The sequence below is a fragment of the Lactuca virosa genome, chromosome 7 (assembly GCF_052849685.1).
Source record: "Lactuca virosa cultivar CGN04683 chromosome 7, Lactuca_virosa_CGN04683_v6, whole genome shotgun sequence".
In the NCBI taxonomy this organism is placed as follows: domain Eukaryota; kingdom Viridiplantae; phylum Streptophyta; class Magnoliopsida; order Asterales; family Asteraceae; genus Lactuca; species Lactuca virosa.
The window spans coordinates 148,645,506-148,670,091 of NC_136432.1; the positions used below are offsets into that span (position 1 = coordinate 148,645,506).

Consider the following 24,586-nt stretch of genomic DNA (forward strand, 5'->3'; position numbering starts at 1 on the left):
ACCATACGAGCATTCAATGTGCCCCTATGAGGCCTTGTACGGGCGTAAATGCCGTTCCCCACTATGTTGGCTGGAAAATGGCGATAGCCAGTTAACGAGACTGGATTTAATTCAAGAGAGCACTAAAAAGATCTCGATAATACGTGATAGACTAAAAGCTGCACGCGATCGCCATAAGAGCTATGCTGACAAGCGTAGCAAAACCCTTGGAATTTCAAAAGGGAGATAGAGTATTCTTAAAAGTATCCATATGGAAGGGATTCTTGCGCTTTGGAAAATGAGGAAAACTGAGTCCCCGTTATGTAGGACCCTCCGAAGTAATCGAAAGGGTCGGTCCAATGGCATATAAGCTCAAGCTACCAGATGAACTGAGTGTGATACATGACACATTCCATGTTTCGAACCTCAAAAAGTTCTTGGCGGAGGCATCCTTACACGTAACTCTTAGGGACCTCCAAATTGGCAATCGTCTAAAGTTCATGGAGGAACCCATTGAGATCCTCCACCGAGAGGTTAAGAAACTAAAACGAAGTAAAATACCAATCGTGAAAGTTCGTTGGAATTCTAAGCATGGGCCCGAGTTTACGTGGGAACAGGAGGATTTCATGAAGAACATATATCTTCAACTATTCGCTATGTCTGAACCAGTGTTACCGCCAGTTGAATTTCGGGACGAAATTCCCACAACTGGGGGAGACTGTGACATCCACCAAAACACAGGTCAGTACTCATCTAGAACCTCGTCATTTCCTTGTGTGCACTTAACTTGGCTCTAGACTTACAAGATGAACTAAGATCGCGACTTAGTAGATCTCTTGCAACAATTAGTGTAACTTATCTTGTATTGAATGATCACATTGATATGTGAATGAACCAACTGAGTGGTAAAGTGCTAAAGTTGAACCATAAGTCTAAACACAAAACTATGTTCGGTAGACCACAACCCAATGGTAAGTTAGCAACTCAAAAATTTCCATATTGGAACAATCTAATGCTTGAGAGGGTTAAGTATTCTAAGATAATATAAACAAAATTAAATCATAATACGATCCAACTACAAAGTTTATGATAAGATCATACAATTCATAATTTGAATTATGAGTCAAAGTATAGAGTTAAGGATTTCCTAATCCTATATTCCATCTTATGAACCTTTAAAATTCATTTATTTGACAATATAAATATTAATTTTTTAAAAAAATAAATAAATAAATAAATCAAATCATAAACTAACCATTTTTATGAGTTAGTTAGGTTAAATACACAAGTTTTATTAACCTAAATTATAAGGCAAACACAAAGGAATTAAAAATCCATTTCAAAAATCAAATTGTTTAAAAATTAAAAAAGGTTTTTATGATCATGCCTAATACCAAGAATAGATCCTTCCCTCTCCTATTCCCCATTCAAAATACGTCTCTCTCTCTCTCTCTCTCTCTCTCTCTTTATGTCTCTGAATTAACATTTAATCCACCTTTAACTACTCATTACTCCTCTTCCTTCACTCCACCTTCTCTCACTCACCTAGACACAAAATCCCTTCAACTCTCTCTAGATTTTCCAGCAACATTCATCCAAATTACAAGATCTTGAAGCCTTGGAGTGTCCTTTGAAGCTTCAAACTCAAAGACAAGGTAAAAGATTTCATCCCCTCCATTAAGCTCTTCATCTTATGCTAGTTTCTGCAATTTTTCTTCTTAAACTCGGACTCTATGCCCTCTCATGGCTAGAAATCCTTGTTTTTTTTCCTCTTGGTGTTTTTAGATTCTCACCATAACACATTACACGTGTTTGAGATGGTGAAAATCCGGGATCAAACCCATGCTAAGAGTGAAAAGAAGCATATATGTTCATATGATTTCAAAAATCGGGTTTTACATCTCCTTCTTCATTTCTTTTGTATTCTACATAACAAAAACCAATTAAACCATTTCTAGTACATCTTGGATGCTTATTCACTCCATGCATGTGCTAGAAATCGGATTTGTGGTGCAATCCTAGTGTAGGATTCGGTGGTTCCAAGGAGTTCTCTCTCACAAGAATGAAACACCCACCTTGGGGCCTTGGATAACCCTAAATTTATGGCTTGGATTCATGAACCTAAAAGTTTGTTGTTCTTCTGTAAACTCTAGTTTATTTTTATTTTTTTCGACCATAAAAGAAATATACATGTTGTCTTTGTGAAAGTGACCCTTAGGGAGCACTCAAAGCAACCAAAGATGACATGCATTCTGTCAGAATATTTTGTTCAGATTTGAACGGGCACAACTCACTCATTACTAAACCAAATCACGATATTATTTTTCTGAAGGCTAGTTCCTTGAGTTAGCTTTCAAACCCAATTGGTCTTACTGTAAAACATTAAAAATCTGATTTTTTTTACAATTTTTACAAAACAGTTGCGCAAACAGAACTTTTTTTGTGATCATTAGTTTTGATTTACATGATCAAGGGTCTTAAACCCCACCTTAAATCTGGGGAAAAATAGTTTAGAAACTTAACATGTCCAACGAATAATGCCTAAAAATTCGTTGATTAAAACCCCACAGAATTTTCTACACAAATTCGTGAACTTTCAGCTACATCTAGAACTCATGCACTATATTGTGCAACATTGCTTAACTAGTTGGGGTTCAATACCCCTTTTTTGCGTCTAAATATATTTTGAACAAAATTGTTTTATGAAAGTTCATATACACAAGTGATGATCTGTAAAACCCCAAGGGTTAGAACCAATTCCTTATTTTTCTATAAAAATAGTGATGTAATGGCTATAAATTCAAAATAATCGTTTTTAGAAGAGATAAAAACCTGAAATTTTTTATTATTAATGTATTTACATAATAAGAAAGCCATGTAAAGTTTCCAACAATTTGGAAACTGTTTGATATTTTATCAATATTTTTCATTAAATTGGAGCATGAATTTATAAATTCGGGTTATTGGACTCAAAAATCCTAACCAATATTTTTCTCAACCTTTGGAACATTATAAAAACCTGTACAAATTAAATTCAGAATTTTAGAAATTGTTTACCATTTATTTTGAGTTTTCTCTATTAATTGGGTTTTAATTTACAAATAAATATCAAATGACCTTAAAAAATGTCTACAAATTTTCAGGACAACAATGTCCTTTGTTAGAACTAGAAAACCAATTTTTGGAATTTATTTCCATGCGTTTGTGAAATTTTGAACACAATGCATTATGAATTAATGTTATCGATAATGAATCGTACACACTTTGGGCACTTTTACGACACCACTAGTTGGATAGATAGTTCCTAGAAAATAGTTTAGTAAATTATATCTCACTAGAAACTATTTGTTCCGTAGGACGCTATTAGGAATCGTACTCATCACCATCAACCTACGAAGCCCGAGCCACAAACTTTCCATTATGAGTATTCAAAGCCCCTATTTTACGTTTTTAATGTTTTGGGGTGGAAATCATGCTAGAATTTCTATGAACATTATTTTATGAACTTGTGCTATGAACTTTGTTGTTTGAACCTTTTATTATGAACTTGTACTATGAATTTGGTGTTATGAACTTGTATGTTAAGTCCCCGGAGAACCGATACAACCTATTAACTCATATTCGAGCCGATGGTCTTATGGATAGCGCTATTTGGGGTCGACAGCCCCCACTTGTAACAACGTAAATTTTCAAAACAATTTTTCATTTTAAAAACATACTTTCGTTCATAAAATATCATAGTAACCCAAAGTATCACATGTTTCACAATAAACAAATCCCAAGATCCTCGAATACATAAATCCTCTCAGTGTGTACGGATCATGCCGGCGCCTTCCCGCGATCCTCGCTAGTACCTGAAACACATAACACAACAGCTGTAAGCATAAATGCTTAGTGAGTCCCCAAAAGACCACATGCAACGCATACGTCACTCGAGGCTACAATACGACCCTCCGGTCGATGTGTCTCAGCGGGACCCTCCAGTCCCGTAGCTCGTTGGACCCTCTGGTCCGGTCATAGCTCGTCGGACCCTTCGGTCCAGTCTGTGTCGTTGGACCCTTCGGTCCGGTCTATATCGTTGGGCCCTCCGGCCCGGTCTATTCAACACATAGCATACATATAACACAATGCACGTAACTCATATATATACGCATAGCATACAAGACCCTCTGGTCTACACATAAATACCACTCTAGGTAATGTATAGTGAGAAGACTCACCTCGGGTAACTCGGTAAACCTCGAACTCTGAAATACTGCACTAGCCTTCGCCTAATCACATAAATAATTACTCTAATTAATACAACTTCTAAAGGCTAGGCCACCCCCTCTCTATAAGTTCTCTAAGAAGGGTAAAAGACCATTCTGCCCCTCTAATGGCTCATAAGTCCCAACACTGACTAACCCTAAAAGTCAACAAAAGTCAACGGTCAACATTGACCGGACTCGCCGAGTGCACTAGAGTGACTCAGCAAGTACATGCCTGTCCTCCTCGCCCCTGTCCTCACTTGACTCGCTGAGTCAACCCTATACTCCACGGGTCGCCACAGGTCGCGAGTCGCGGGGCAACCCGACTCGACTCGTCGAGTCCCTTATGGGCTCGACGAGTTCCTCCCATGAAAACTCTCAAAAGATCTCTTGAGGTCAGATCTGCTTCACCAAACAGTAGATCCGTCCTTCTAACACTCGAAAGTCACGTAAAGGTTCAAACTTTACGTTCATGCAATGCTTATAAGACCAAAAATGGAGGAATAACCTTTTAAATGTGATTTTACTCTCAAGGCTCACATGAAACCTCACAAAGCTGGAAGCTTGGGACCTTTTGGACCTCTCAAGGTCTAGATCTATCATATATACTCAAAGGGACCCCCTAAGCTTCACAATCTAACTCAAAATGGTGCAAAGGAAGCCCTAGATCATAGATCTTAACCCAAAATAGAAAAAGGAGTTCGATTAGATACCTCAACAGCGTAGATCTGAACTTGAAAACTCTAGATCCACAGCTCCCTTGACCTCCTCTTGCTGGAAACAACTTCTCCTTTGCTAAGTTACACCAAAATCGATCAATATGGCTTTATCTCCCTCTCAACTCGCTCAAGCTCTCAAGGGGTACTCTCTCTGGATAGGTAGCCGCAAATGGAGGCCATAAAGGCCTTTAAATAGGGCTCAGGCCCTGAGATTTAGGGTTTCATTTTACAGCACGGACTCGCCGAGTCCATGCATCAACTCGCCGAGTCCATTCATTAAATCCAGTCAGCATTCGCGGTCCTACTCGACGAGTCTACGACTCGACTCGTCGAGTCCCTTTCTTTTCTCAAAAATAAATGATAAAATATAATACCTGGAATTCCGGATGTTACACCACTCGCCCAGAACCACGAGTGCATATTTCCATGAACGGACATCATGGGAACCATGCACATGATGGAATGGAGCAAGAGCGGTCGTTAGGCTTGGTTGTGAACGGAATGCAATGGCATTCATCATTTTCTGAACTAGAACTTTTATTGAACAAACTATATTTTCTTGTCGAAACAATGTACTATTATAAACCTGTGAACCCACCAACTATTTGATAGTTGACCCTCGCTTTTGCATGCTTTTCAGACACCAACATGATTTAAGTTGTTGCTTTTGTTATGTATTAAACTATGTATTGTGAAAACTGAATGTATTTATTTTGTACGCGATGTAAACTTAAAACGCCTAATGTTTATGGTTGGTACTCCTATTTACCTTTTGTGATGAGACCTTAGCCTGTCACTCTTCATGTTTCCGCTTTAGCGGGATATGACAGATTTGGTATCAGAGCCTAAGGTTATAGAGATTACCGGTTTGCCCTTTTCCCATGGGAAAGACTAAACTATAACCGTTGAGTTATTAAAACATACCATCCAGTATAACTAAATCGGGTAGTGCACTATTGGACCTTTAATTATACATAGCCAAATCACCTATGCATAATTAAGGAAGAGTTAGTGCAAGACCGGAATTGGTTATAGTGAATGGTATGAACACCCTAGGATAAATGTAAACATCAAACATAATATAAATTTGTTATAATGCTAAAAATTCATCTAAACATTATATTTTCTTATATACAGTGTAGCCATGTCAAACACTAGCTCTCAAGCACTTGGATCAGCAGATGAGTCGGGTTACGTCACTCCACGCCCAAGACTCAACTGCGACTCGAGCATCGAACCGATCGGAGATTCATCTACGGGATCGGAGACTGGGGAAGAAGTGAGCAGCCAGACACCGACTGAGGAGACTTCAGCCCCGTCGATACCCGAGCCTTCGCGACAGCCGACACCGCAATCTCCCCTTTACGGACTATGCCATAGGAGGACAACGAGAAAGAGCGTATCAATTCCGAGAGAAGTGTTGAGGTTAGAGCATCTGGAACCTGTGTCAGCCCCTCCCGCACCAAGGAACGAGCATCCCGAACCCAGTCAGCCTCGACCCCCAGTCATAGGGATGCCTATTATACGTGCACCCGGGATGACTTATCAGGAGCAATGCATCATGGAGGACATGCCCGAGACTTGCATGATGCTCGTAGCATGATTGCTTATCATCATCACAACATTACTGACATGTCGAAGGTGGTGGATGTGGTGTGTGGTTATGCATACTCCGCCAGGAGGATGACAATTAGGGCTATGATCACTAGCGCTATCGCGGGAGGGCTAGCATTGATCCTGGCAGTGGCACTTGTCTGGGTGATTATGTTTTGGGGTTAATTCTAAATGTCATGGTTTATGTTTTACAGTTTTTGGTCTATGTATTTTGATGTAATGCCTTTGGTTTATGGCTTTTGACAACTATGATTGAAGTGTCTTTTGTAGCTTGCAATGTCAAGCAATACGATTCGTTAAACCTTTTATTTCCGAACTACAAATGAAATCTATTTCAATGATTTTCAATCACCATGTTATTTCACACTAATATTGTTCATGAACTGTAAATTGTTTTGAGGATTTGAAATCCTTCTTGAAAATATATATTTTATTATTATTTTCTTTAAAAAAACTTAATAATAATAATAATGTCCTTAATTTTGTTTGTGTGTTATAGAACCATGCCCCAAAGAAGAAACACCCACTCAAGCCCAACACAACCTGAGAATTCCACTCCCGATATTGCTCAACTGGTTTCACAACAACTAATGGCTGCTATCCCTAACATTGTGGCTCAAGTCAGTGCGGGAATCAATGCTAGTCAGACAAACCGTGGAGGCCCTACACCTATTGTGAACACTGATGGAAGTGGGGTTCGTAATGAGGAAACAAGGGGCTGCACCTATAAGTACTTCATGTCTTTTAAACCCAAGGAGTTTCATGGAACAAAGGATGCGGTGGGATTCTTGAAATGGATAGAAAGAATAGAGGTCGTACTCTACATCAACAAATGCTCAAATGACTGCAAGGTTCCCTATGTTTCATGCCTTCTCCAAGACAGAGCCTTAACGTGGTGGAATGCGCAAATCCGGAACCGTGGAAGGGAGGCAGCGAACCAATTAGCTTGGGAGGAATTCAAAGTGTTACTTAAGAAGGAATATTGTCATAACGATGAGATCCAGAAAATGGAATCTGACTTTTGGAACCATGCCATGGTAGGATCCGATGTGGAAGGCTACACTGTGCGTTTCCATGAACTCGCTGAACTAGTGTCGCACATGGTCACCCCTGAGAGCAAGAGGATTGACCGATACATATGGGGTTTAGCACTAGAAATACGAGGCATTGTTACTTCAGCAAATCCTACCTCAATCCATAGGGCTATAGACCTGGAACACCGCCTTACGAATGATAAAGTGAGGGTTGGGATATTGACCATAAGCAACGCAAGTAACAAAAGAAAGTCGGAGAACCAATTGGGAAAGAAGAAGAATGAAAACTCAGACAAGAACAAGAAAAGGGCAAGGAACTTTGGGGTTAAAACAGAGGAACCTGTGCAATACCGAGGGCCTAAACCTAAGTGTGAGATATGCAGCTATCATCATGAGGGTGCCTGCCCTGTCTGCCACAAGTGCAATCAAACAGGACATTTCGCAAAATATTGCAGGATAGACAAAGATCACAAGGATGGTAAACGGGCATGCTATGAGTGTGGAAGTGTGGACCACTTTGGGAATGCCTCCCCGAATCTAAATAAGGGCCCCAACAACAATAATACTAGGAACCAGACGGGACATACAAACCGTGGAAATCCAGGAGGCCAGGCTCGTGGGCGAGCATTTGTGATTTAGGTGGAAGAGGCCCGCCAGGAGCCGGAGGTGGTAACAGGTACATTACTCCTAAACAACCACTATGCATCAGTATTATTTGACTCTAGGGTAGATAGAAGTTTTGTATAACATGAATTTAGAGCCCTAATCAACTTGAAATAAAAAATATCGGAACATGCCTACGTAGTTGAAGTTGCTAACGGTCATGAAATTAAGGCTAGGGAGATAGTTCCTAATTGTACCTTGAACTTAGCTGATAAACGTTTTAGTATTGACCTTATACCCATTGAACTGGGAAGATTTGACGTAGTGATTGGAATGGACAGCTGTCCAAGAATCGAGCAGACGTAGGATGCTTTGAGAAGGTTGTCAAAATACCCCTCCAAAAAACCGAAACCCTTATAGTGTATGGAGAGAAACCAGGTAAAACATTGAAGATAGTATCATGCATGAAGATTCACAAATATCTGAGGAAGAAGTACCTTGCGTTCTTGGCTCATGTAGTGGAGAAGAATTCGGAAGAAAAACATATTCAGGACATTCCAATAGTGCGAGAATACCCCAAAGTATTCCCATAATAGTTCCCAGACTCCCCCCAACAAGCCAAGTCGAATTCAGAATTGGCCTAATTCCTGGAGCGGCACTTGTAGCTGAAGCACCTTACCGCTTGGCACCTTCTGAAATGCAAGAACTTTCGGGCCAACTTTAGGAAATTTTGGAAAAAGGATTCATTTGTCCAAGTTCCTCACTGTGGGGCGCACCGGTCTTATTTGTGAAAAAGAAGGATGGATCGATGAGAATGTGCATCGATTATAGAGAACTAAACAAAATGACTATCAAAAACAGATACCCCCTTCCTCGAATAGACGATTTGTTCGATTAACTCCAGGGTGCCTCATACTTTTCAAAGATTGATCTACAACCGGGATACCACCAATTAAGGGTACGCGACGAAGATGTTCCTAAAACCGCCTTCAGGACTCGTTACAGACACTACAAATTCTTAGTTATGCCTTCTAGGCTAACTAACGTGCCAGCTGCCTTCATGGATCTTATGGATAGGATTTGTAGGCAGTACCTTGACAAGTTTGTGATCGTGTTCATTGATGACATACTAGTCTATTCCCCAAACAAAGAAGAGCATGAACGACATCTTAGGCTAGTCTTGGAACTGTTAAAAGACCAAAAATGATTTGAAAAGTTCTCTAAGTGCGAATTTTGGTTTAGGGAAGTACAATTCCTTGGTCATGTGGTTGGAGAAAAAGGAATACACGTGGATCCCACAAAAGTTGAAGCAATTAAGAAATGGGAAACCCCAAGATCCCCGACGAAAATTCAACAATTTCTGGGATTGGCGGGCTATTATAGGCGCTTTATTGAGAACTTCTCCAAAATTGCCCAACCATTGACTATTCTGACCCAAAAGGATAGGAAATTTGTATGGGGAGAACCACAGGAAGATGCCTTCCAATTGTTGAAACATAAGTTGTGTAATGCCAGTTTGGGCCTTGCCAGATGGTGTGGAGAACTTCACAGTGTATTAGGATGCGCACACCAAGGTCTGGGTTGCGTACTGATGCAGAAAGGCAAGGTTATTGCATATGCGTGAAGGCAGTTGAAGGTTCATGTGAAAAACTACACAACCCACGAACTAAAATTAGGAGCGGTGGTATTCTCCCTTAAGATCTGGAGACATTACTTGTATGGAACTAAGTGGACTATTTCTACTGATCACAAAAGCCTACAACACATATCAGATCAGAAGATGCTTAACATGAGACAGAGGCGGTGTGTGGAATTACTCAACGGCTACGATGGTGAAATTAAATACCATCCAGGAAAGGCCAATGTTGTAGCCGATGCGTTGAGTAGGAAGGAAAGGGTGAAACCCTCACGAGAACATGCCTTCGGAGCCCTTATTCAGACCAGTTTGAAGAGCGAAATCCTTGTTGCTCAAGGATAAGCATTAAAAACTGAGAACTTGAAACGTGAAACTCTGCACAGCCTAGAACAACGATTTGAAACACGTTCGGATGGAGTGAAATACTTCAAAAATAAAGTATGGGTACCAAAGATCGACGAATTACGTAAGGTAATTTTAAAGGAAGCCCATAATTCCCGATACTCGATCCAACCTGGAGCCGAAAAAATGTATTTGGATCTAAAGGAATACTATTGGTGGCCTAGAATGAAGAAAGATATTGCCTTGTATAATGGCAAATGCTTAACTTGTTCCAAAGTGAAAGCTGAATATCAAAATCCCTCCGGTTTGCTTTAGCAACCAGAAATACCTCAATGGAAATGGGAGCAAATATCCATGGATTTTCTTACTAAGTTGCCAAGGACCGCGAAGGGACATGATTCTATTTGGGTGGTGGTGGACAAACTGGCGAAATCCGCACACTTTCTCCCCATTCGAGATGATTACCGAATGGAAAGGCTTGCTCGAATTTACATAGACGAGATCGTAGTATGCCACGGAGTACCTATTTCCATCATTTCAAATAGACATAGCCGTTTTACATCTCGATTTTGGCAGCCACTTCAAAAGGCCTTGGGGACACATTTAGACTTAAGTACCACCTATCATCCCCAGGTCAGAGCGATCGAACCATTTAGAGGTTAGAAGATATGCTCCAGACTTGCGTGATCGACTTTGGAGGAAATTGGTTTAACCATTTGCCGTTAGCGGAGTTATCCTATAATAATAGCTACCATACGAGCATTCAGTGTGCCCCCTATGAGGCCTTGTACGGGCGTAAATGCCGTTCCCCACTATGTTGGCTGGAAATTGGCAATAGGCAGTTAACGAGAGTGGATTTAATTCAAGAGACCACTAAAAAGATCTCGATAATACGTGATAGACTAAAAGCTGCACGAGATCGCCAGAAGAGCTATGCTGACAAGCGTAGGAAACCCGTGGAATTTCAAAAGGGAGACAAAGTACTCTTAAAAGTATCCGCATGGAAGGGAGTCGTGCACTTTGGTAAACGAGGAAAAATGAGTCCCCGTTAAGTAGGACCCTTTGAAATTATCAAAAGGGTCGGTCCAGTGGCATATACACTCAAGCTACCAGATGAACTGAGTGCGATACATGACACATTCCATGTGTCGAACCTCAAAAAGTGCTTGGCGGAGGCATCCCTACACATACCTCTTGGGGACCTCCAAATTAGCGACTGTCTAAACTTCGTGGAGGAACTCATTAAGATCCTCGACTGAGAGGTTAAGAAACTAAAACGAAGTAAAATACCGATCGTGAAAGTTCGTTGGAATTCTAAGCATGGGCCCGAGTTTACGTGGGAACAGGAGGATTTCATGAAGACCAAATATCCTCAACTATTCGCTATGTCTGAACCAGTGTTACCGCCAGTTGAATTTCGGGACGAAATTCCCACAACTGGGGGAGACTGTGACATCCGCCAAAACTCAGGTCAGTACTCATCTAGAACCTCGTCATTTCCTTGTGAGCACTTAACTTGGGTCTAGAGTTAAAAGATGAACTAGGATCACGACTTAGTAAATCCCTCGGAACAATTAGTGTACCTTATCTTGTATTGAACGATCACATTGATATGTGAATGAAACAACTGAGTGGTAAAGTGCCAAAGTTGAACCTTAAGTCTAAACACAAAACTATGTTCGATATACCACAACCTAATGGTAAGTTAGCAACCCAAAAATTTCCATATTGGAACAATCTAATGCTTGACAAGGTTAAGTATTCTAAGCTAATATGAACAAAATTAAATCATAATACGATCCAATTACAAAGTTGATGTTAAGATCATACAATTCATAATTTGAATTATGAGTCAAAGTATAGAGTTAAGGATTTCCTAATCCTATATTCCATGTTATGAACCTTTAAAATTCATTTATTTGAAAATATAAATATTAATTTTATAAAAATAAATAAATAAATAAATAAATAAATCATAAACTAACCATTTTTATGAGTTAGTTAAGTTAAATACAAAAGCTTTATTAACCTAATTTATAAGTCAAACACAAAGGAATTAGAAATCCATTTCAAAAATCAAATTGTTTAAAAATTAAAGAAGGTTTTTATGATCTTGCGTACCACCAAGAATAGATCCTTCTCTTTCCTATTCCCCATTCAAAAAACATCTCTCTCTCTCTCTCTCTCTCTTTATCTCTCTCAATTACCATTTAATCCACCTTTAACTACTCATTACTCCTCTTCCTTCACTCCACCTTCTCTCACTCCCCTATACATGAAATCCCTGCAACTCTCTCTCGATATTCCAGCAACATTCAGCCAAATCACGAAATGTTGAAGCCTTGGAGTGTCCTCTGAAGCTTCAAACTCAAAGACAAGGTAAAAGATTTAATCCCCTCCACTAAGCTCTTCATCTTATGCTAGTTTTTTCAATTTTTCTTCTTAAACTTGGACTCTATGCCCTCTTATGGCTAGAAATCCTTGCTTTTTTTTTCCTCTTTGTGTTTTTAGATTCTCACCATAACACATTAAATGTGTTTGAGATGGTGAAAATCTAGGATCAAACCCATGCTAAGAGTGAAAAGAAGCATATATGTTCATATGATTTCAAAAATCCGGTTTTACATCTCCTTCTTCATTTCTTTTGTATTCTACATAAAAAAACCAATTAAACCATTTCTAGTACATCGTGGATGGTTATTCACTCCATGTATGTGCTAGAAATCGGATTTGTGGTGCAATCCTAGTGTAAGATTCGGTGGTTCCTAGGAGTTCTCTCTCACAAGAATGAAACACCCACTTTGGGGCCTTGGATAACCCAAGATATATGGGTTGGATTCATGAACCTAAAAGTTTCTTGTTCTTCTGTAAACTCTAGTATATTGTTATTTATTTTCGACCATAAAAGAAATATACATGTTGTTTTGTGAAAGTGACCCTTAGGGAGCACTCAAAGCAACCAAGGATGACATGCATTCTGTCAGAATATTTTGTTCAACTTTGAACGGGCACAACTCACTCATTACTAAACCAAATCACAATATTCTTTTTCTGAGGCTTGTTCCTTGAGTTAGCTTTCAAACCCAATTGGTCTTACTGTAAAACATTAAAAATCTGATTTTTTTTACAAGTTTTACAAAACAGTTGCGCAAACAGAACTTTTTCTGTGATCATTAGTTTTGCTTTACATGATCAAGGGTCTTAAACCCCACCTTAAATCTAGGGAAAATAGTTTAGAAACTTAACATATCCAGTGAATAATGCCTAAAGTTTCGTGGATTAAAACCCCACAAAATTTTCTACACAAATTCGTGAACTTTCAGCTACATCTAGAACTCATGCACTATATTGTGCAACATTGCTTAACTTGTTGGGGTTCAATACCCCTATTTTGCTTCTAAATATATTTTGAACAAATTTTTTTATGAAAGTTCATATACAAAAGTGAAGATCTGTAAAACCCCAAGGGATAGAACCAATTCCTTATTTTTCTATAAAAATAGTGATTTAATGAATATAAATTCAAAATAATCGTTTTTAGAAGAGATAAAAATATGAAATTTTTTATTATTAATGTATTTACAGAATAAGAAAGCCATGTAAATTTTGAGACAATTTGGAAACTGTTTGGTATTTTATCCATATTTTTCATTAAATTGGAGCATGAATTTATAAATTCCGGTTGTTGGACTCAAAAACCCTATCCAATATTTTTCTCAACCTTGGCAACATTATGAGAACCTTTAAAAAGTTTAGAAACTATTTACCATTTATTTTGAATTTTCTCTATTAATTGGGTTTTAATTTACAAATAAATATCAAGTGACCTTCAAAAATGTCTACAGAATTTTTGGACACCAATATCCTTTGTTCGAACCAGAAAACCAATTTTTAGAATTTATTTCTATGCCTTTGTGAAATTTTGAACAGAATGCATTATGAATTAATGTTACCGATACAACCTATTAACTCATATTCGAGCCGATGGTCTTATGGATAGCATTATTTGGGGTCGACAGCCCCCACTCGCCCAGAACCGCGAGTGCATATTTCCATGAACGGACATCATGGGAACCATGGACATGATGGAATGGGGCAAGAGCGGTCGTTAGGCTTGGTTGTGAATGGAATGCAATGGCATTCATCATTTTCTGAAGTAGAACTTTATTGAACAAATTATATTTTCTTGTCGAAACAATGTACTATTATAAACCTGTGAAATCACCAACTATTTTATAGTTGACCCTCGTTTTTGCATGCTTTTCAGGGAATGGTCAGTGAATCGATAAGACACCAACATGATTTAAGTTGTTGCTTTTGTTATGTATTAAACTATTTTTTGTGAAAACTGAATGTATTTATTTTGTACGCGATGTAAACTTAAAACGCATAATGTTTATGGTTGGTACTCTTATTTACCTTTTGTGATGAGACGTTAGCCTGTCACTCTTCGTGTTTCCGCTTTAACGGGGTGTGACAGTACCTGGTCGGGTTATAGAATAGTTTGGGTAAGTCGGGTGTCGATCACAAGGAAAATAATTTCAATTAATAAAATAACTACTTCTAATTATACTAAGAAAACAGACTTTAAATTGGGGGTTTTACTGATTTTGCAAGTTAAGTAACTTAATCCAAACTACTATCAATTAATTAAAACTAGCAAGCGAAGAAAATGATTTTAACTTCAAGATTACAGAGTACTTTCGTTTAGTTCCGATTCCCCCTTCTCATATGGTTGATTTCTAGTGGATGGAATATATTGATTACCAATTCATTATTTTACTAGTTATTATGATCAAATACCTAGATGTATCAATTTATGAATTACCATGCAATGGCGAAGCACAGGTGAAACATAAAATTGATATAAGAACAAACTGGACTATGAATGATAAATCTAATAGTTAGTTTCTTATGATCAAGTTAAGCAACCAAGCACAAGTTAATGATCAATTATGCTCACTAACATAGTTAAAGATATTTTAACCCTATGCTATGATTAATCACTAGCTCTAATTATTTAATGATCATAAACAATTAGGTAACAAATTCATGCAACTAGAATGATCATCTATCACATGGAACTTGATTAATAAGCAATATAATCTAGAACTTCAACATGCTAGCATTTTAATTATCAAACACAAGTAAAATTAACATAAAACATCCATAAATCAAAATCAACACATAATATTCGGGTTCATCTTCACCAAACAGAGGTATGGGGTGATTAGCGCATAACTAAAATAGAAACAAACAATAAATCGAAGTTAACGAGAAAAGCCATGGTATAGTCCAGCAAAACGAACGATTCAATGATGATCTTTCTGCAAATCTCTTCAAAGCTTCATTTCAATTTGAAATATTTACTTCTGAGGGTTTTCTAAGGGTTTTCAGTCATAATCCTTAGCTTAATCCTCAAGCCAACCACTAATGTCCGAATATATATAGTTTCCTAAAATCTGGCCGCCAAGGCGTGGGAATAGGTGTCACGTCGTGGGCATCTGAATCCATGGGTATTCTACAAGCCAACTCAATGGTCGTGAATCTTCAACTTCCCACGGCGTGGTATAGAGTGGCCATGTCGTGGGCTTCATACTTTATTCCTTCTTTGTCTTCGATTGTCTTGGCTCATTCATTCCTGCTTCCAGGTCCGTATTTGCTTCATTTTCATCCTGAGTATGTCTTTGCTACTATAAACAGAATTCAAACATAATAAGTACCTTATGTCCCAAAATAAGCATAATTGTAGCTAAACGTATTAAGATAGTTTACGAAATATATGACTAAATATGCACATATGAAAACTATTTGTGAAATTCATTACATTGAATAAGCAAAGGGTTTGATTATTATTTAAATTCTTGAGAGTAATTGTGTTAACAGTGATGTGAAATGATTGAAGCCGATAAAGTCGAAAACCTGAGGAGAACACAAAACAGTTAAGTCCGTGAACTTTGTCATTTTATCCTTAGTGATAAGGGAATGGTTGTTTAGGGAATTTTGATGAAAAAGAGTGGTTCGGTTTTAGTGAAATTTTAATCAACATAGTGGATAATTCAGTGATGAAACTAAGCCTTCAAGCTGATAACATGTCATAAAGGAACCTTGAATACTGTATTTTTAAGTAAGTCGATGTACTGTTGTGGGTGCATAATACAAAAATAATCCTTATTTAGGGAGTCATTATCCAAAGTTCTTTCGTTGTTGTATGATTCTGGGACATAATCATCCTAAGGGGGGGATGGGTAATTGTAATGCCTGCAAGTTAGTGATAGATGATTTGAGTAATCATAATAAATAGTTACTTATATTGTTGAATAAGTTAATCCTCGAATAGGATAATTATTAGTTGTGCATGTTACAGACTATAAAGAGATTTTATCACTAAGCGATAGAAATAACATTTTTGATAAAAGATTATTCAGGGTAAATAATCTTGGTAAGAGTTGTAGTAGTCATGATGATGATTATGTGGGTATATAGAACACTCAAATCTAACTTCGTATGAAGAAGTTATGATTGTTCGAAGTTTCGTATTTGGACCTATACGACAAAGCGTGTCCAAAAAAGTGAATAAGAGATAGGTGCTTATTAGCCTAAGTAATCTATATAAAATTCATAGTAGTCCTAAAAGTGAGAGCATACATATAAAGAACACCCAAATCTGACTTCGTATAAGTAAGTCATGGTTTTTTGAAGTTTCGATACAATAGTGTCCGACAAAAAAATAGAAATTTAGATCGGTTGAGTGTCAGCCAAAAACAATGTGAACAAGAGTTGAAGATCTTTTAAATACGAATCCATCGATATAGAGACAGTTAAGAATGGAGTTCGTATAAAGGAGTTATGATTTTCGCATGGAATTTTACATTATAATCTCTATAAAAAATATGAATTTAAATAGAGTTAGCATTAGCTGTTGAGATCTAAAGTAAAGTAGTAGCGCTCATCGTGAGGATTCTTGGGATATAAAGAATTATAACACATGTTTTCCAAATTGGGTCGGTTTAGGGAATTGGAGTAAAAAACTTGGTTTTTGGGGAAAACTAAGTGTCACGACGTGACCATGAGGAGGTCATGACGTGATGAGTCATTTGAAGAACGCGTATCTGGAGGTTGGTCACGAAGTGACTTGTAGGTGGTCATGACGTGAAAAGGGTTGTATACCAAGCCCATGATGTTTTAAGGTTTCCTTCATAGTTAAATCCCATAAACTCGAAATTAGCATTCATTTTTCAGCCTCAATCTCTTTCAAACCACAGAAACCCTAACCCTAACCTCTATTGGTTTCTATTGGCTTATTTTGGTGGGCTTGGTGTTATTTGAAGGAAGTAGAAGGAGATATGGTGCAAGGATCAAGCAAGCAACACCTTCTAATCTTTGATATGACCTTTTGGACAATTTGTAAGGATTCAAGATTCTACCTTTATCTAACACTCAAAATCCTGGTATGTTTCTCTATTGCCTTGTTGTTAGAAAGATTAGCATTTTGGTCCTTAGGCAGTACGCGGGGCGTACCACTAGGTATGCTTAGAGTACAAGCTTTCAAGCGAGTACGCGGGGCGTACCACTTGGTACGCTTAGCGTACTCATGCGAAGGTGGGACGGGACTCCGGACATGTACGATGGGCGTACGTTTATGTAACGACCCAATTTTCAAAAGAAATTTTTCATTTTTAATTAGCCAAAACACTTTCCATAAACCATGAAATCCCAAATACAATTGTTTTCAAATTCATAACAATAACAATTTTATTTCAAAACATCAGAGTGTCCCATAAAATCTCCTGAGAGAGAGTGCATGTCACACCCCGTTAAAGCGGAAACACGAAGGGTGACAGGCTAAGGTCTCATAACACGAGGTAAATTGGAGTACCAACCATAATCATTGAGTATTTTAAGTTTACATCATATTTGAATCAAAATTACATTTTAATTCCCTAATACAAAGTCTAATACATAACAAAAGAAACATCAAGTGTAAATTCTTGTTGATGTCTAATTTAGATCACTGCCTGTTCCCTGAAAAACATGCAAAAACGAGGGTCAACTATAAAATAGTTGGTGAGTTTCACAGGTTTATAAAGTACATCATTTCAGTGAGAAAATATAGGTTTGTTCAAAAGTTCCAACTCGAAATGAGTGTTGAATGCCAAAGCACTCCGTTCACAACCAAGCCTACCGACAGTTCTTGCCCCATTCCATTATGTCCATGGTTCCCATAATGTCAGTTCACGGAAATATGCACTCGCGGTTCTGGGCGAGTGGGGGCTGTCGACCCCAAATAGCGCTATCCATAAGACCATCGGCGCCAATATGAGTTAATAGGTTGTATCGGTTCTCCGGGGACTTAATCATACAAGTTCATAACACCAAGTTCATAATACATGTTCATATCACAAGGTTCATATAAAAAGTTAATAGCATGTAGTTCATAACAGAAAGTTCATCAAAGAGTATAGTTCCAAGTTCGTCAAGTTCATAAAACAATATTGTTACAAGTTCGTTAAGTTCATAAAACAATATCTTTCCAAGTTCAATAAGTTCATAAAGCAAGACTTATCAAGTTCATAAAACAAAGTTCAACAAGTTCACAAAACAATATCGTTCCAAGTTCATTAAGTTCATAAAATAATTTTCATAGATATTGTAGCATGCTTTCCACCCCAAAACATGAAAACAGTAAAAATAGGGGAGTGCGTGAATACTCACTCTGGAAAGTTCGCGGCTCGGGCTTTGCGGGTTGATGTTGGTGAGTGTGTGTCCTAATAGCGTCCTACGGAACAAATAGTTTCTAGTGAGATATAATTCACTAAGTCATTATCTAAGAACTACTTATCCTACTAGTGGTATCATTAAGTGCCCAAAGTTTGTTTGGTTCATTTTTGGTATTATTGAATTCATGGTGCCTTATGTTCAAAAATTCATAAAGGCATGAAAATGAACTCCAAAAATTGTAACACTTTTTATTGTGGTTCTACAGGAGGGTATTAGTGTCCAGAAATTTTATAGACATTTTTGATGGTCATTTTATATTTATTTGTAATTTAGGACCAAATAATATAGAAAATCCAAATAAATTGGTAAACAGTTTCTAAAATTCCCAATTTAATTTTTACAGGTTCTTATAATGTTCCTAAGGTTGAGAAAAATATGGGTTAGGAACTTTGAGTCCAATAACCCGAGATTATAATTTCATACTCACATTTAATGAAAAATATGGAATAAATATCAAACAGTGTCCAAATTGTCTGAAAATTTACATGACTTTCTTACTCTGTGATTATATTCATAATACAAATTTTCAGATTTTTATACCTTTTGAAAATGATTATTTGGAATTTAAAGCCATTAAATAACTATTTTTATAAATAATTAAGGAATTGGTTCTAGCCCTTGGTATTTTACAGATTATCACATGCATGTGAGGGCTTTCAAAAGGAAAAATGTTCAAAATTTATTCAGAAGAGAAATAGGGGTATTGAACCCAAACAACTTAAGAAACGTTGCACATTATAGTGCATGAGATGTAAATGTGGCTGAAGTTCATGAATTTGTGTAGCACATTCTGTGGGGTTTTAAGCCACAAAATTTCATCCATCATTCACTGGATATGTTAAGTTTCTAAATTATTTTTCCCCAGATTTATGGTTGGGTTTAAGGCCACTGATCACGTAAGGCAAAAATGGTGATCACAGAAAAGAGTTGTTCGCGCAACCATTTTGTAAAAATTGCCAAAACTCCGATATTTAATATTTTACAGTGAGACCAGTTGGGTTTGAAAGTTAACTCGTGGAACTATCCAATACAAAAAGAATATCAGGATTTGGTTAAGTAATGACCGAGTTATGGCCGTTCAAAGCTGAACAAAGTAGTCTGGCATATTGCATGTCTTCCCTGTTTGCTTTGAGTGCATTCTTAGGGCATTTTGACAAGAACAACATGCATGTTCCAGCTATGGTCCGATTTCTAGCACATGCATGGAGTGAATGAGCATCCAAGATGTACTAGAAATGGTTTAAATGCATTTGATCATGCAAGAACACAAAAGAAATGGAGAAGAAAGTGTAACACTCGGTTTTGAGATCATATGATCACATGTGCATCATGTTCACTCCTTGCATGGGTTTGATCCCGGATTTTCACCATTTCAAACCCATGCATTGTGTTATGGTGAGAATCTACAAACCACAAGGGGAAAAGTAAGGATTCTAGCCATGGAAAGGCATAGAATCCGAAATGTAAAGAAGAAACATGAAGATGAAGTAGTAAAGTCATAACTATGAGGAAGAATGGTGTGTTATACCTTAGTTTTGAGCTTGAGAGGAACAAGAACACTTCAAGACCTGCATCATTTCGAAAATATGGCAGAGAATGGGAAGAACTCGGCTGAATGGAGAAGAAATGGAGGTGGAAGAAAGAATAGTGAAGTGTGGGGGAATCTCTTGGAATAGGAGAGTGAGTGGAGTAGGTGGGTGTTTGAATTGATGAGATTTTAATGGATATGGGGGAATGGAGGGGCCTAATGGTCGGCTACTTTGTGGGTGGTATTTGTTTATATATATATATATATATATATATATATATATATGTATATATTTTATCAATTAATTAATAAAAGCCTCATTCACATTTTATAAAACTAGGCTTTAAATTTTATAAAACACCAACATATTCATGATCTTCTAAGGTTTTAATTATTGGGTTTTGTTGAAATATTTACACTTGATAATAACTTCCAACATTATATTTGTTAAATTAATTTAGGAAATGACAACCTACTATTGAATTTTTATAAAAATCAATTTGTCATATTTCAACAATTGTAACAAGGATTTTCACTTTTGGTTTACATTTCAAATCATGAAGTATATGAATTGTCATAAATTTTATAATTGGTTCATATTATGATCCAATTTTGTTCATATTAGTTTGTGACACTTAACCTTGTTAAGCATCAATTTGTTCCAATGTGAAATTATTAGGGTTAATAACCCACCCTTGAGTTGTAATCTACCGAACATAGTTTTATGTTTAGGCTTAAGGTTCAGCATTGGCACTTTACCACTCAGTTGGTTCCTTTACATATCAATGTAATCGTTCAATGCAACTAAGGTACACTACTTGTTCCGAGAGATCTATTAAGTCACCAACCTAGTACAACTTGTAACTATAGAGCCAAGTTATGTGTGCACAAAGAAATGACAAGGTTCTAGATGAGTATTGACCTGAGTTTTGGCGGATGTCACAGTCTCCCCCAGTTGTGGGAATTTCGTCCCGAAATTCAACTGGCGGTAACACTGGTTTAGACATAACGAATAGTTGAGGATATTTGTTCTTCATGTAATCCTCCCGTTCCCACGTAAACTCGGGCCCATGCTTAGAGTTCCAACTAACTTTCTCGATCGGTATCTTACTTCGTTTTAGTTGCTTAACCTCTCGATCAAGAATTTCTACCGGTTCGTCCATGAATTTTAGTCGATCATTGATTTGGAGGTCCCCGAGGGGTATGTGTAGGGATTCCTCCGCCAAGCACTTTTTGAGGTTCGACACTTAATCCCATACACTGCTTCGTAGGGGAGCACGTTTCACACTGACATGATAGTTGTTGTTATAGGAAAACTCAACGAGTGTTTACTGGGAGCTCTAAACACCTCCTAAACTGGTCATATGGGCTCGGAATATGTCTTTCAAAGCGTGAATAGTTCGTTCTATTTTCCATACATCTGAGGATGGTAGGTAGTACTTATGTTTAATTGTGTACAAGGCTTTCTGAAGTGACTACCATATTTGTGACACATGGAGACTCCCTATCCAAAGTAATGGAAATAGTTACTCCACGACGTATTATGACTTCGTCTATGTAAATCCAGGAAAGATTTTCCATTCGGTAACCTTCTTGAATGGGAAGGAAGTGTGCAGAGTACGCCAATAGATCCACCTTTATCTAAATCGATCGTTTCCTTTAGCAGTCCTTGTCAATCCCCATTAAAATAAATTATATCTACCATCATTATGGTTTGAATACCTCATATGAATCGCAAGAGGATCGGCACCATCTGACCAACAAGCACTTAGAGTCCTAAAATTATTTATGGTGAAGGATGTGCATACATCCTTGCCAGTATGGAGAAAACCCACAATTTGATATGAGCATTGTCCGAAATGCATGAAACATCCTCTACTGCAAACAAGGTGCACTTGATACGTTGGCTATGGAACATGAATGCGGAAGGGTAGTTCTATGACGATTCGTGAGATTAGTCACAACTCAGTTACCTCAAGAATGGCCTCTTTTTCCATTAGGTTAGAAGACGTAGCGTCGTTATTGCCACTATTATCATTTACTTGATAGTTTGTCCATTACGGTGGCAATAGTTAGCAGCTCCATTAGGGTTAGATAGCTAAGTATTCACAACATTCACGATTGGATCCTTGATAAGGACGTGTATAGATAGAGTTCCAAGGGAACATACAAGTCGGGGAGGAGATGTTAACTGAACAATGGGAAATACATCTCATGTCGGAACTCTAACGATGACCAGAGCTTTAGATGTAAGAGTGCGAAAGAGGTGAATGTTGCAACAATTCTCATGATGATGCTCTTATTTACTGTAGTAATGTCTCGATAGAATTCTAATTCTTTCTAGTCCTTAAGAGAATATCGATAAAGGCATACACACTCGACGGTGAGGGTTACCAAGCCATTTATGGTGGTTAGCCATGTAAAGCAGCATAAGGAAGTCTAGTGGTTTCATACTATGTTTTGCTTGTCACAAAGAAAATTGTATCGAGGAAACGAAATAACAGGCTTGGGTGAAGAAGTTAAACGTACAATGTCCAAAATACGTGTTTATCGTTCAAAATTTAAGCTTGACTTATAAAGATGCTCAATAAGTGGTAATATACACTTCATGTGTCAATTAAAAATAGTTAAGAGCATAACGGTAGTAATTCTGTGCAAAAAAAATATATATATCAAAACTTTAAAAATTTTCTCGTTTTGGAAACTTTTATGATTTATAATACGAAAAGTGGCATAATTGACTGAAATAAGAGAATCTACATCCTGGTAATTTAATATAAACATATTAGGACCGAAAGGTTCTGAAATGACATGCTCAAACTCGAGAAATCATATTTAGGTATAGTGGAATACCTTAAACGTGAAAATCGTAAAAAATGGGGAAGATAATTATTGTGCCCTTACTGAGCATATATGAATACCGAAATGGATATCCCATGTTAATGGGATGAGCAGGAATGAAGCCAAAGTTATAGTTTCGAATAGTGAGCATGCACTAGCAATGCCTAAAATTTCATTTGTCTCAATAGGAGGAGTCAAGTGATTCACTCGAGCATGCAATCTTCCAATGAGCTATAATGCCTTTACAAGCTTCTCAATGTCTTTGCCTCCTGTTTGAGCATCCTCGCCCTAAGATATGTTGAAGGCCTTTGTGGTCTGCATAGACAGTGCATTTGGTTTCATATAAGTAATGTCTCTAGATTTTAAGGGAGAATACTAATGTTCCTAACTCTAGGTCATGTGCGGTATAGTTCTACTCATGCACCATTGATTTGCCTTGAAGTGTACGCAATAATCTCATCCTTTTGCATCAAGGCACAATCCTAGAGTTGGTGTGATGTGTCACGATATTTTGTAGCACTGGCCACACCCTTTAGTACAATCAGGGACGACGTGTTGCACAAATTGTGTTCTACCAATTTGGATACATCTTCTTATTGTGTTTACCAAAAGAACTTCCTAACTTTTAGGTCAATGCATTTGGGGGTTGGGCAATCCTAGAGAAGTACGAGATATTTTATAATTAGTCAAACAGATCGTTGATTTGAGGAAAAAAATGTATCATTGTTTGATCGTCAACTTATTCCGTTCTTTATAACCAATGTACAATCGATTCAATCCGTCTTTTTTTTTTCTTTAACAGATAGTGCCAATGCATCCCATCATGAAGAATTTAGACGATCGAAACCTTTTTCGAGGGGTTTTTGAAGTTGACCAAACAGCTCTTGTATTTAGGAAGGGTGCTAAGCGGTACGACGCTTTAGGTACAGGTGTTTCCCAAGAAATTAGGTCGACTTTGAGCTCAACCTGTCTAGGCACAGAAAGTCTAGATAAATCCTCTAGAATTATTTTTGGGTCGAAGGCAAGATATCTAACATGTTGCTTTCTGGGACTACATGTTGGGAATTAACAGCTTTGAAAAATAGTTCTCCAGATTGGTTGAGGAGAAGGACCTATGGATTGCTACATAATTATTAGGAATGGGCATAGAGAGAAATATAGTTGATGGTATTCTAAAACTCACTCGAAAGATGTAGGTCTGAAAATTCCTAAGAATAGGAGCAATCCCAGACATGTGCATTTGAGAAGCCACTTAAGACTTT

At 37.6% G+C, this 24,586-nt stretch overlaps 1 long non-coding RNA gene across 1 annotated transcript; it reads right to left on the bottom strand.

The window, feature by feature from the left end:
- Positions 1 to 3,717: 3,717 nt before the first annotated feature.
- Positions 3,718 to 4,971, bottom strand: LOC145123752 (uncharacterized). The gene is made up of 3 exons (XR_013715283.1): positions 4,940 to 4,971; positions 4,200 to 4,250; positions 3,718 to 3,833 (listed from the first exon to the last, which is right to left on the bottom strand). It is a non-coding gene; the product is annotated as an uncharacterized LOC145123752 (long non-coding RNA).
- Between the last annotated feature and the right edge of the window lie 19,615 nt (positions 4,972 to 24,586).